This window comes from Sorex fumeus, unplaced genomic scaffold, assembly GCF_029834395.1.
Source record: "Sorex fumeus unplaced genomic scaffold, SorFum_2.1 ptg000039l, whole genome shotgun sequence".
Taxonomy (NCBI): Eukaryota; Metazoa; Chordata; class Mammalia; order Eulipotyphla; family Soricidae; genus Sorex; species Sorex fumeus.
Window position 1 is genome coordinate 17,639,786 of NW_026606096.1, and position 13,262 is coordinate 17,653,047.

The 13,262-nt window shown below is 39.1% G+C and overlaps 1 protein-coding gene across 1 annotated transcript in view; it reads left to right on the forward strand.

Moving 5' to 3' along the window:
• Positions 1–13,262, forward strand: part of NAF1 (nuclear assembly factor 1 ribonucleoprotein) — a 57,134-nt gene that overhangs the window by 18,829 nt on the left and 25,043 nt on the right. The window lies entirely within an intron of this gene.

Genomic DNA, 13,262 nt, shown 5'->3' on the forward strand with positions numbered 1-13,262 from the left:
TTTTTTTCAAATTTTTTTTTCTTTTTTGTTTTTTGGGCCACGAGCTGGTTGGTTGGTTATTACTTGCAGTTGGTTGTTCTCTCTCAGGGAAACTTGTGCTGGGGATTGAACTCAGCACTCCAGCATGCAAAACTTGCTCTCACTCTTTGAGCTATCTGGTTCCCTAGGTTCTTCTTTTTATTTTCAGTTTTTATGTGGATTTCTGTGTCCTTGGACCTAGTTAGTATAGATCTGTCTTCATCTTGGCTCTGAACTGGCTAATTGTGAGACATTTCTTTACTTTTGGAACACTGCTGTTACTTAGCTTAATATTATTTATTTTTGGAGAGTGGCCATTTATTCTTCTTGGGAAGTATCCCTTTTTTGTTATTACTAATATGGTGGCATATAAGGTGTTATATATGTTGTTTAGGTCGTACATATGATTTGAACTTTTAGGGAACTTTGTTGCATAATGAATTTGCAGTATGTGATTGATTAGCTTAATTTTCTAATGAAATTTTGAAAAAAATACTGAAATGTTCTTCCAAGTTGCCTTTGCTAAAAGGTGTAACTTTAAATGGGCCAAACAGTTGATAGTAATTTCTGAATTTATATCATACTCCTTTATAAAACATCTCATTATAAACATTTTTCTGTTGTCCTTCTGACATGCTCAGTGTCATTATAGTGTGTCAAATAGAAATATTGCCTCTCCGGGTGTAGCTTTTTCAATCTTATCCTTTGTTAAAAAAGTTTTATATCCTGTGATATAACTACTAACTAGTAGTTAGTTGTTAACCACCGGCTGTGGTTGTGTTTGGAGGGCAGGTGGGACACATCCTGCTGTGCTTAGTCATGGCTCTGTGCTCGTAGCTCGGCCAGGATGGGGCACCATATGCCAGCACCTGGGATCGAACAGGGTCAGCTGCATGCAAGGCAAGTGCCTTTCCCCTGTTCTGTCTCACCAGTCTTATTTCTTGGGGTGACAGGACAGGATTTGGTTATAACTTTTTTTTTTATTTTTTAAAGGTGAGGAATTTTTTTCTTTTTAAGTGGAAAAAAGAGGGATTAGTCAACCATGGAGGCATTGAAAAGGAAAGTGTTAGTTGGCTCTATTCATAATGTCACAATTATGTAATGTGTGACATTAAATTTAACCAAGTGGAATTATCCTTTTAAGCATAAACCTCCTTTAATGCTAAGAAGATTTATATATAACCTACACAGTAAATGTTGTAATGCAGTGTGCATATTATAACTTCAGAATGCTATTAAAATTGAATTTATTTACTGTTTTCCTGGATTGGAAAGTCAAGTTCTTGAAAAAGATCAGTTTATTTCCTGAACTCTTAAATAAGATGTAATTAAAAATTTAGAAATATAAAACCATTCACAATGATACTAAAATACTTCTCATTTGAGAACCTGAAAGGTATTATATGGTATTAGAAAATGATGGTTATGTTACTGGGGATAATAAGTTGATAATACTGCAGTTGGAATAATAAAGTACATATTTGCACATATTAAAGCTTGATGGAGAAAGTAAAAACACTGAGGATGGAAGCTCTGGATTCACTCTGGTGCCACATGGTCCCCAGGTGTGAGAAAAAAATTTGGGTGGGGGGTGGGATGAGGCCACACATGGTGGTGCTCAGGGTTTCTGGCTCTGAGCTTAGGGATCACTTTGGGCAGGGCTCAGGGTACCTTATTTGGTGCCAGAGATTGAACCAGTCAGCTATGTGCAAGCAAGCTCCTTGCCAGCAGTACTTTCTCTGAGGCCACCAAAATAAACCTTTTATGTAATTGTTGATACATTTTTTTTGATAATTTGGAGACTGTCTATGTTCCAGAACTCATGCACTTTGTACTTAGCCTGAGTATATTAATATTCTCTATGTTTCTGACAGAGCAAGCATATTATCTTGACACCATATATAGACCTAATTCATTATCTTTTCTAAAACATTTTGCCAGCTATATGGGGGGAAAAATGATTCAGTCATAACTTTCAGTACTCCAGAGATTGGATCCGACTTTCCAACCATATCAAACTTTTTGAGTGAAGGCTCATCTAATAGCATCAGGTAATTGGCCAATAATTAATTGGATAATATGAAGAAAGTGGTTAATTTCTCTCTACTTTCCCTTTTAAATTCTCCTCTTCCCTAAATTTGTTTCAAAGAAAGATTAATTTCCATTTGGAATATTTGATTCTTTCCTTCACATCCTCTGCCGGGCTCTGTTCTATATTTCTGATTGAAAATCCAATTCAAATTTCTTTTGGTAATTTTTTACTCAGAGAATCATCAACTTATTTATTTATTTGAAGTTTTACTAGTAAGCATTCCAAGAACTCAAGAAGCCAGTGCCATTGTAAAGCACCAATGCCATCTTTTCAGAGAGCCATTTTTGACTTAGTTCCTCAAGGTTTTTATTCTGAAAGCCTTGGATATCCATTTTTGGCTGCTATGTCTAATTTAATTTTTAATAGGGTGATTTTTTTTTTAGTCTTATGTTATTTATTTGAACGTTTTTTCTGAGCAACCTTGTAGGCCATATGGGTATTAGAGAATCAATACAGTTTGTGCGGATGAGGAGATAGTACATTGAAAAGATGGATACTTGTGTTATTTGCAGCCAACCAGAGATTGATCCTCAGCACCACATATAGCCTCCCAGCATTGCCAGGAATAATCTCTGAACATAGCCTGGCTATTACTAAAGTAAATAAGTTAATTCAATTAAATGGGAAGTTAATTAAAATAGATGTAACACAGGAAGGCAAAAATTACTTTTTTCAAGGGCTGGAGCCTAGAGTACAGAACTAGTAGGCCACTTGCCTTGCATGTACGTGGCTGACCTGGATTCAATCCCCAACATCACATATGGTTCCCTGAGCACCACCAGGAGTAATTTCTGAGTATCTCCAGGATTGGTCCAGAAAAGAGATTAATCATTAATAATCATTCATCCTGTTAATCATCGATTGCCTCGAGCAGGCCCCAGTAACGTCTCTTTCATCCTAGCCTTGAGATTATATTCAAGGCTTTTTAGGAGAATGAGACCCATCATTGTTACTGGTATTTGGCATATTTGGTGCGCCACGGGGAGTTTGCCAGACTCTGCCCTGTGGGCAGGCTATATTCGATAGCCTGCAAGTTTGTCCAGAGTAGGAAAGAGATAATGAGATATCATAAAAAGATGTTCAGATAAGATGTCGCGCACCTTGAATGCGGCCGCGGGGTTCCGGCAGCTGCATTTTGTAGTCTCTGAGTCTTGGCCGCTGATGGGATTACACGGCGCCTGGGGGCCAGGTGGTGGGTGTGACCCCCCCCCCCCCCCCCCCCCCCCCCCCCCCCCCCGCCTACTGGAATTTGGAGGATCTGGGTGGAGGATGCTCGACTCCAATTCGAGTAGGCTTGGAGATCTCGGCCCCGGAACCCGCGTGGCTTTGTCCCTCTGCCAGTACCTTCATGTGTGCGGAGAGTGGTCTCAGCATGGTGGTGGCTGGTCCTGGAGGTCTTCGGCTGCCGGAGCCCTGGTCAGGGTGGGGAGGAAAGCTCAACCCGCTCCCCTCCAAGGGACCCCGGCGAGGAACAGCCAGGCGCAGGGGCAGGAGACTGACTGAAAAGAGATTAGGATCTGACATTTCTTCAGTGCCATAATTTTGAATGTCTATTATAACAGAGTGATGGTAATCTTCAAATTTTGCATATAATTTATTCTTTTTAACTATAGGAACTTAAATGTACTAAAGATGATCTCGTTAGCCATTTGTGTGATCCATTTAGAACTTTTGCTCAGTTCCTTACAGACAAAAAATGAATAACCCAGAAAGTAACTTACCTTAGGTATTATAAATGGGGAAGAGAAGATTTTAAAACAATTGCCAGCTTTACTCTTTAGATTGTAGCTAACGATTCTTTCTAAAGAATATAGCCATTTCATTTTTGTTATATTTAACAAAATATAACATGTTCAGTGCTTGTGGAGATGTGTATATTATAGCAAGAGTGGAATTTGATCTTCTGAACTGCCTGGTAATTTGGCTTCTGAATAGTCAAGTAGCTTATTTTGTCATGAGAAAGGTATCTAATGTATGTTTTCAGGAATTGTGTTGGGCCAGAGATAATACAGTACATACGGTGCTTGTCTTGCACATGGCAAACCCAAGTTGGATCCCAGGCACTGCATATGGTCCCCTAAGACTTGCCAGATATGATACCTGAGCATAGAACTAGAAGTAAGTCCTGAGCACTATCGGGTGTGGCCTAAAAGCTGGGGAAAACAAAGAAACCCATAGTTTTTTTTTTTTTTTTCCCCAATCTTATTCCCTCTTAAAGTCTGTGACTTGGAGTTGTACACTATCGGAGATACCTGAATTTCTCTTGTGAAGAAATTGAATCTCATTAATTTATTTGCCAAATACTATGATGTCTTGAGATTTTTATATCTGTGTGACTTCTACTGATGTGGATTAAGTATTTTTTCTTTTCACATTTGCCCGTTCTTTGCCAGTACATACAGAAGTGTTAAATAATTGTATCCAGAAATACCACTGTTAGTCTTTTCTTTTCCAAGCCATAAATATTATTAGTTTTATTTAGATGATTGTATAAGATTGTATAAGAATTTATCCCTAGATTGCAGGTACTGTGCATCCAAAGGAAGTTTTTAGTTTGATTTTTAGGAAAGGTAAAAAGGCCCTCCCGTTGATCGTCGATTTGCTCGAGCGGGCCCAGTAACGTCTCCATTGGAGACTTTGTTGTTACTGTGTCTGGCATATCGAATACTCTCGGTAGCTTGCCGGGCTCTCTGAGAGGGGCGGAGGAATCGAACTCGGGTCGGCCATGTTGGCCGCTTGTAAGGCGAACGCCCTACCCGCTATGCTATAGCTCCAGCCCAAAAGGTAAAGGCCCTCCCGTTGATCGTCGATTTGCTCGAGCAGGCCCAGTAACGTCTCCATTGGAGACTTTGTTGTTACTGTGTCTGGCATATCGAATACTCTCGGCAGCTTGCCGGGCTCTCCGAGAGGGGCGGAGGAATCGAACTTGGGTCGGCCATGTTGGCCGCTTGTAAGGCGAACGCCCTACCAGCTGTGCTAACTAAAAACTTTAATTTTGGGAAATAACAATTATGAAAATAGAGCTTAATCACATAGCTCCCTTTTTATAAGTGGAGTATACTTAAAATTATATTTTTATTTACAGCCAAAATAGAATAGCCCTGTCGTGATCTGGGTTGATACCCTAATGGAGGGCTCTTTGGACGTTTGTGAATGTAAAGCAGTTCTGAAGATTAACTTTTCCTGCAGTGATGAAAACGTGCTGTATTCATGCTTTCTTAATGCTGTGGAGCATTTGGAATATGACTAATGTGACTCACGACTGCACTTTCAATTTAATTGATTTATTAATTTTTGGTTTTGGTTTTCGAACCACACTGGGCAATGCCCAGAGCATGCTTCTGGCTCTAGAGTTTAGGGACCACTTCTGGCATTACTAGGGGATTATATGTGGTGCCAGGAATTACACCTGGGTCTATTGCATGCCAGACAAAGAATGTACTGTCTCTCTGGCCCCTTAATTTAGTTACATTTTAAGTAGCCAAATGCATTGTGTCTGGTTATTGGAAAATAGAATGAAGGTGTTTTTTCTATCTCCTCTATCATCTTTCCATAGGTACATAAGGTAATCCACGCTCATAAATTTATTTTTCTAATTTATAGCCTTCCTGTACTTTTATTTTCATTATACTTGGATTTTGCTTTATTATATTATGACGAAGGTCTTTCTAGTCCAGTTTTACCTGATAATCTTTCCTCTGTTTTAATTCATCACTATATCTCGTGCTTTTGATTACTCACATTCTAATGCAAAGTAATAGTATCCCTCAGTTTCCTTTCTGCATCCCCCCTTCAGTTTTGCAGTGTATTAATGTGTTCCTGTTACCCTTCCCCCCCCCCCACATCTTTTCCTTGCTCATGGAAAGGTAAAATGATTTTAATTTTTATGTCCTTAAAAGAGATTATGAGACTGAGGAGCTTTTATTCATTGTTTTACCACGAGGCAGCTGCTGTGTTATCAGGAGCAGAGGTTAATCTAATAATTATAATAATGTTTGCTGCTGCTGACCTGACCTATCTGTGCATCAGTACTAAGCTGTAAAGCTCACTTGGAAACCTGCCTTTAGAAAAGCAATAGTGACTATAATTTTAAGGTTTTGCTGAGGTGATTTTTTTTTTAAATCTTTGAAGAGTCTCTTGAATTTTTGGAATTGTATATTTTTTTTTTTTTTTGCAGAAACAGTTTGGTTCCCAGGGTTGGGGGCATGCAGTGCCAGGCTTGAATCAAAGGCTTTTGCATGCAAAGCAACCTCAGAAATTTTATTTTTATTATTTGATTTTTGCTTTTGTGGAAGAAGACTGACCCCTTATGAGGCTTTGGTTAACTTAGATGAATGAGATAGGTCCATTTATTTAATAAGTATATAAACTTATTAGATGCATTATTAATATAATTATTATAATTATATTAATAAAATAATAATACAATTACATTAATATATATCAAACAGTTGTCACTGTTTTGGGTACTGTGGTCGTGAGCGAGACCAATACATCCACATTATTGTCTGTGTAGGGGCACAGTAAATAAATATTTGTTCGATAATACAGTGTTTAGAAGAAAGAAAAGCAGCAGGATAATTTGATGAAGAGTGATTACTCTTGGCGGTAGTGCAGTCCAGTACTTTGAATTCAGTAATTAAGGAAGAGAAAATGACATTACCATCCAAACATCAAGACGGGATCTCATTTTCTCCTGTCTGACTTGTCCAGTCAAAGGACATTTCAATATTGAGTACATTCGTTTATGTTAAAATTTGCCTTCCAAATCAGTTGTTGAAAAGATGAATTATTCAGCATATTGGGATAACTGACTGATAATTTGAATGAAGAGAAAGCAAAGTATTGCCTTTCTTCACAAGAATAACATCTCAAATAGGCTAAATTAGGAAAATATTTAAAATGAAACTAGGGAAGTTGTAAAGTACATCTGCAAATTTTAGAGATGATTTTGGAGATAAAAAAAGATCAATGTATTTGACTATAAAAACTCAACTGTCAGATTATTAAACAACTTAAATGTTCACCATTTCAAACAAAAGAAAATGGTCATGCTGGGACATAAGTATACATTATCTGTAAAAGTATAAATGCTATAAAAAACAAAAGTTCACATTAATTTAAAGGAAAAAAGTGCAAAGTATGCAATCAATTCTTAAACACAGGGATAGCCAGGAAATGTGCAGGAATATTGTCTTCCTCATTAATGAAGACATTCAGATTCAGAGATACCTTTTTTTTCCTTTCTTTTGGAAGCCCCACCCACTGGTGCTCAGGGCTTATCCCAGTCTCTGTGCTCAGGGATCACCCTGGCTAAGGGGACCATCTAGGAATTGAATCTGGGTTAGCATTGTCTAAGGAGAATGCCCTACCCACTCAACTATCTGTCTGGTCCCTCAAACACTACAATCATCAGATTGAAAAAGATTTTAAAGTTTTCAGTGATGGCAAGGTTATTTCATACACGACAGATTGTGAATTGTAACTGTTTTGAAAAAGTAACTAGCACTCTCCATCACAAGTGAAAATGTTTATAACTGGTAGTATAGTAAGTAGGGGGTTTGCCTTGTATGCAGCCAACCTGGGTTCAATCTGTGGCATCCCTTATTATTTGAATCCTGCACCACAGAGCCTGGCAAGCTCCCCGTGACGTATTGGATGTGCCAGACACAGTAACAACAAAGTCTCCAATAGAGACGTTACTGGGCCCGCTCGAGCAAATCGATGATCAACTGGAGGGCTTTTACTTACTTACTTTACCAAGAATAGTTCCCAAGCACAGAGCTGGGAGTAATCCTTGAGCACCACTGGGTGTGGCTGAAAACCAAAAAGTAAATAAATAAATGTTCATGCCCTTATTATCTAGTAGTTACACTTGAGTTTTTTCATAGAATTTTGGGGTATAGAAAACAATGCTCATTGTATCCTGTGTTTTGGTAACGTTGTAGAAAGTACATCAGAATTCATTGGTATACCATGTATTAGTTTGTACAATGGATAATAGATTTTAAAATTAGATACATTTTGGTCTGGAGCGATAGCACAGCGGGTAGGGCGTTCGCCTTACAAGCAGCCAACATGGCCGACCCGAGTTCGATTCCTCCGCCCCTCTCGGAGAGCCCGGCAAGCTACCGAGAGTATTCGATATGCCAGACACAATAACAACAAAGTCTCCAATGGAGACGTTACTGGGCCCGCTCGAGCAAATCGACGATCAACGGGAGGGCCTTTACCTTTACTTTTACCTTTTGGTGTAGAAAGATGTATAAGAGACAGAAAAAAACACAAAAAGAATGTTTACACTACAAAGTAGATATTTTAAGTGAAATGTGAAATTTGGCATAGTACATACTTTGCAAATATCTTTGGGAGATAGATTATTAACAAGAGTTACTAATAACAGCTTGAATGGAGTTGTGAAACAGGAATAGAATAAGGTTTTTTTTTTTTTTGTTTTGTATGCAGTACTGCTTGATCTCTTTCCCTTTGAAAAAAGCAACATGTATCACTTTCATACTTAAAAAAAGTTTAGATTAGTATGAGACATAATTGCTGGCCTATATTTCTCTTAATGCGTTGAGCCTTTTACCTTTGTGACTTAATGGCATTTATTTGAGAGTTCGATTTTGTGTCTGTACATACCATGAGTAAGCAGCGTGAGTTTTTTTTCCATCAGAGATTTTCTTTCATAAAAAGAAAGCCCAGTGAGTTCAAAAGTTTTTATAAAAAGGAAAACAAAAACTTTAGGAGTGATTTATTTATTTATTTATTTATTTATTGGTTGTTATTTTGTTTTAGTTTTTGGTCACACCTGGTGGTGCTTAGGGGTTAATCCTGGCGCTCCATTCAGGAGTTTTTTCTGACAGGCTCGGAGACCATATGGTACCAGAGATTGGACCTAGGTCAGCTGTGTGCAGGACGTATGCCTTACCTGCTGTATTATTACTTTGGCCCTTAGAAGTGATTTCATTTGTGGAGACTTTCTTTTCCTTTTCTACCCCTATATTTTTTACTTTATTTATGAGTGGGATTTATCACAGTCTGAAAATAATTTAAATTTTCCCTCTAGATCTTACCAAAATTTAATTAGGGGAACAGAAAAAATGCCACTTGCCACCAAAGTCAGTTTGAGGACTATATCAAAATTGTCCTCTAGGATACTAAGGCCTGTCTAAGATACTAAGGCCTCTCTGTCTTTATTATTGGGTGAGATTTCTGTAGAACTTGAGATTTTTTTTTAAATGAGATTCTGTGATTCGCAGTATTCTTAATGGTTACTTCTCAATGCACACAATTTCGATACCACACCCATCACCAATGTGCCCACCTTGCTCCCCCAAGGATTCTAGTCCTCCTCCTATTCTTTCCCTTTCCCGCAAAAAACCCTCCTCAATTTATGGATCAGTGGATCCTTCTTCAGTTATGTTGCTTTGTTAAGTTCTGTATATGATAAAGACAGTTTTGTTTCTATTCCATTCTTTCAGACTAATTGCACTCAGCATGATATCCTCTAGTTCCATCCATGTTGCTTCAAGTTACTTGATTTTGTTCTCAGAGCTGCATAGTATTCTGTTGTGCTTATATACATGACAACTACTTGATCCTTTCCTCTCTGTGTTGGGCATTTGGATTGTTTTCCATGTCTTGACTGTTGTGCTAAGTGCAGTAGTGAGCATAGGTGTGCTTATATCCTTTCAAATTAATGTTTTGTGTTTTTGGGGTAGATGCTAAGAAGTGATATTGCTGGATCATATGGTACTTCTATTCCTATTTTTTGAATGTACATCTATATATAGAGTTATGGACTTAAACAGTACTATACCTTGTTCTTCACCAGTTTGTTCTAACAACTTTATTCTGATTCACACCTGGACCACTTTTAAACCATGGTCTAAGAGAAGACCTTCCATTTAAAGTGATAAAATGAAGTGATTGTCTTTTCCTCAAAGTACTCAGAAAAATTTTGACATAAGGAAAACTCATTTCCTCCACTACCATTCAGGCTAACTCTTCTGCATTGAGCTGGTTGAAACTGTTAGTGGTATTCTTCATAAATTATCCTTGATTAAAATTAGTATCTCCTGGAAGCAAGTTACACTTCAAGGAAGAACATTATTGCCTACGACATTCTCATCTGCAGTACATATATTATTGAGGTTTTCCCATATATTCCAAAACCTCTTCACAAGTTCTCCTTCACTGATGACTGTAACACCCCATCAGTAGGATCTTTGCATTCAGAAGCCTTCTTAAGTTAAAACTTCCTTCTAAAGTTAATTGGGATCTTTTACAAAAGACTATTACTGAAGTTTTGCTTAAGGTAAAGCCTTATTCCAGTGATATTCTTAGGGCTTTCTTCATGATGCTGGAATCCTGGGGACATTTCCGGCTGTACTCAGCCTAGCAGCAGGGTGACTGATGATTCAGGCCTAGTGATGAGCTGCCTGGGCCTTGGGGTGGGGTGGGGAGCCAAGGGAGGTAGTTGCACCTGTGTGTTTCATGAATATTCTTTCAATTGGAGGCGCTGAGACAAGGAACAGGAAAGAAATTTATTTCATGGAGGGCCCAGGTTCTCTCAGACCTGTGACAAAGGTAGAGAGAGGCCCCCACCCCCCATCTCCTTTTATTGATCAATGACATCATCAAAAGAAATTACAGAAAGAATATTGAGGCAGCAAAACATACATTGTTACCTTGCATCTACAGGCCAGTAATTTTGGCCTCCAGAAAGAAGATACAAAACCAAACTGAAACCTTTCTTGGGCTACAAGTATTTAGATTTGCATCCCAAAGACTAGTCTGGCTAGAGCCTGGAATCTACATCCCAAAGATCAGGCCTGGCTAGCACCTGAGATCTACATGTCAAAGATCAGCCAGATTTCTGTGAGAAAAGGAAAACTGCCCCTTATAATATACTGAAATTATTTACTGACAGCAGTTTTTTTTTTTTATTATTTTTTATAATTTTATTTTTATTTTTTTCCTTAAATTTTTATTAGTGAAACACCATGAGGTACAGTTGTAGACTTACAAATTTTTTTGCTTGGGTTTCAGTTATACAATGATTGAATACTCATCCCTCCACCAGTGCCCATTCTCCACCACCACTGATCCCAGTATCCCTCCCATCCCCATCCCCCCATCCCCCCATCCCTCCATCCCTCCCCCATCCCACCCTACCTCTGTGGCAGGGCATTCCCTTTTGTTCTCTCTCTCCTTTTGAATGTGGTTTGCAAAAGAGACATTGAGTAACAATCATGGTCTATCTATAGTCTACTCTCATCACACATCTCCTATCCTGAGAGGAACCTCCCAACACCCTTTATTTGGTGTTCCCTTCTCTATCTGAGCTGCCTTTTCCTCTAGCATGTGTGGCTGGCCTCAAAGCCATGGAGTAGTCCTCCTGGTACTTAATCTCGGCTATTCTTGGGTGTTAGTCCTATTTTATTACTTTATGTTCCCCAGATGAATGCAATCTTTCTATGACTGACGGTGGTTTTAAGAGGGAAAATGTTTAGCCTCATCCAAACTAGTCAGGACACGTGAGAAATCTTGCCCATTTTCATGGGTCTCTATGTTCGTTCCTTCACGTTGTGTGGTGCAGTCTACATGGGCTCACCCTGACAGCTCAGTCCAGCCCCAATACCTGTGTTTGTGTGTATGTGTGTGTTGTGTGTGTGTTGGAGGGGGGTGAGGGGGAGGCATGAGGATTGAACTCTGGGAACCTGCACACTACTCCACCCTTAGAGCTAATCTTTCTGGCCCCAAGAAATTTAGTTTTTAAAGTATAGTAGAAATGACATCTGCATTTGTATGTTTATTGCTGCACTGTCACAATAGCCAAAATCTGGAAAAAAACCCTAGAGCCTGAGAATAGATGACTGGATAAAGAATCTTTGGTACATCTACACGGTGGAATACTATGCAGCTCTTAGAAAACATGAAATCATGACCTTTGCATATAAGTGGATCAACATGGAAAGTATCATGTTAAGTGAAATGAGTCAGAAAGAGAGGGACTGGCATAGAAAGATTGCAGTCATCTGTGGAATATAAAGTAACGGAATGGGAGACTAACACCCAAGAGCAGTAGAGATACGGACCAGGAGGTCTGCTCCATGGCTTGGAAGCTGGCCTCCCATGCTGGGGGAAAAGGCAGCTCAGATAGAGAAGGGAACACCAAGTAAAGGATATTGGCAGGATCCATTCTGGTTGAAAGATGCGTGTAGAAAGTAGATTATAGACCGGACACTATGGCCACTCAGTACCTCTATTGCAAACTACAACACCCAAAAGGAGAGAGAATAAAAGGGAATGCTCTGCCACTTAGTCGGGGTTGGGTGGTGGGGGATGATTTGGGGCTGGTGGGAGGGATGCTGGGAACATTGGCAGGGGAGAATGGGCACTGGTGGAGGGATGGGTAATGGATCATTGTATGACTGTAATGCAAACATGAAAGTTCACAAGTTTGTAACTGTACCTCACCGGTGATTCTCTAATTACAAAAAGAAACAAATTTAGTTTTTAGCCTGGAGAAGAAAGATACCCAGGTAATGCCTTTATAGTTTTTCTGGACAGAAACCAATGAACTCTTTTCAGGAATTTTCTCATTTTTCCTGAAGAGAAAAATTTTTTCTAGATTTTTTGTGAGACATCTCGTTTTCAACACAGTTCTAGAGGAGTGCTGCTTCTTCATTCAGTTACCTGATCACAGTTATTTGATGAATAAAATCCAGACTGCTCAACCCTCTTCTGTGGACAAGTCATGGTAGATTTGTTTCTCTTTGTATGAAATGTCTCTGGAAGCTGTTATATGAAGTTTCTTTTTACCTTGCATTCCTTAAGTGTAGAGTGTGTCTTGTTCAAATGTGGTTAGAAAAATCTAGAATGGTACCTAACTGTTTAGTTAATTTGAGATTAAGTCGTTGAAGCTAGAGGAAGAATATCACTGTAGCACTGTCCTCCCTTTGTTCATCGCTTTGCTCGAGCGGGCACCAGTAACTTTTCACAACAAATTGTGAGACTTGTTACTGTTTATGCATATTGAATATGTCATGGGGAGGTTGCCAGGCTTTGCTCTGTGGGCAAGATACCCTTGGCAGCTTGCCGGGCTCTTTGAGAGGAGCAGAAGAATTGAACCCAGCTCGGCCGG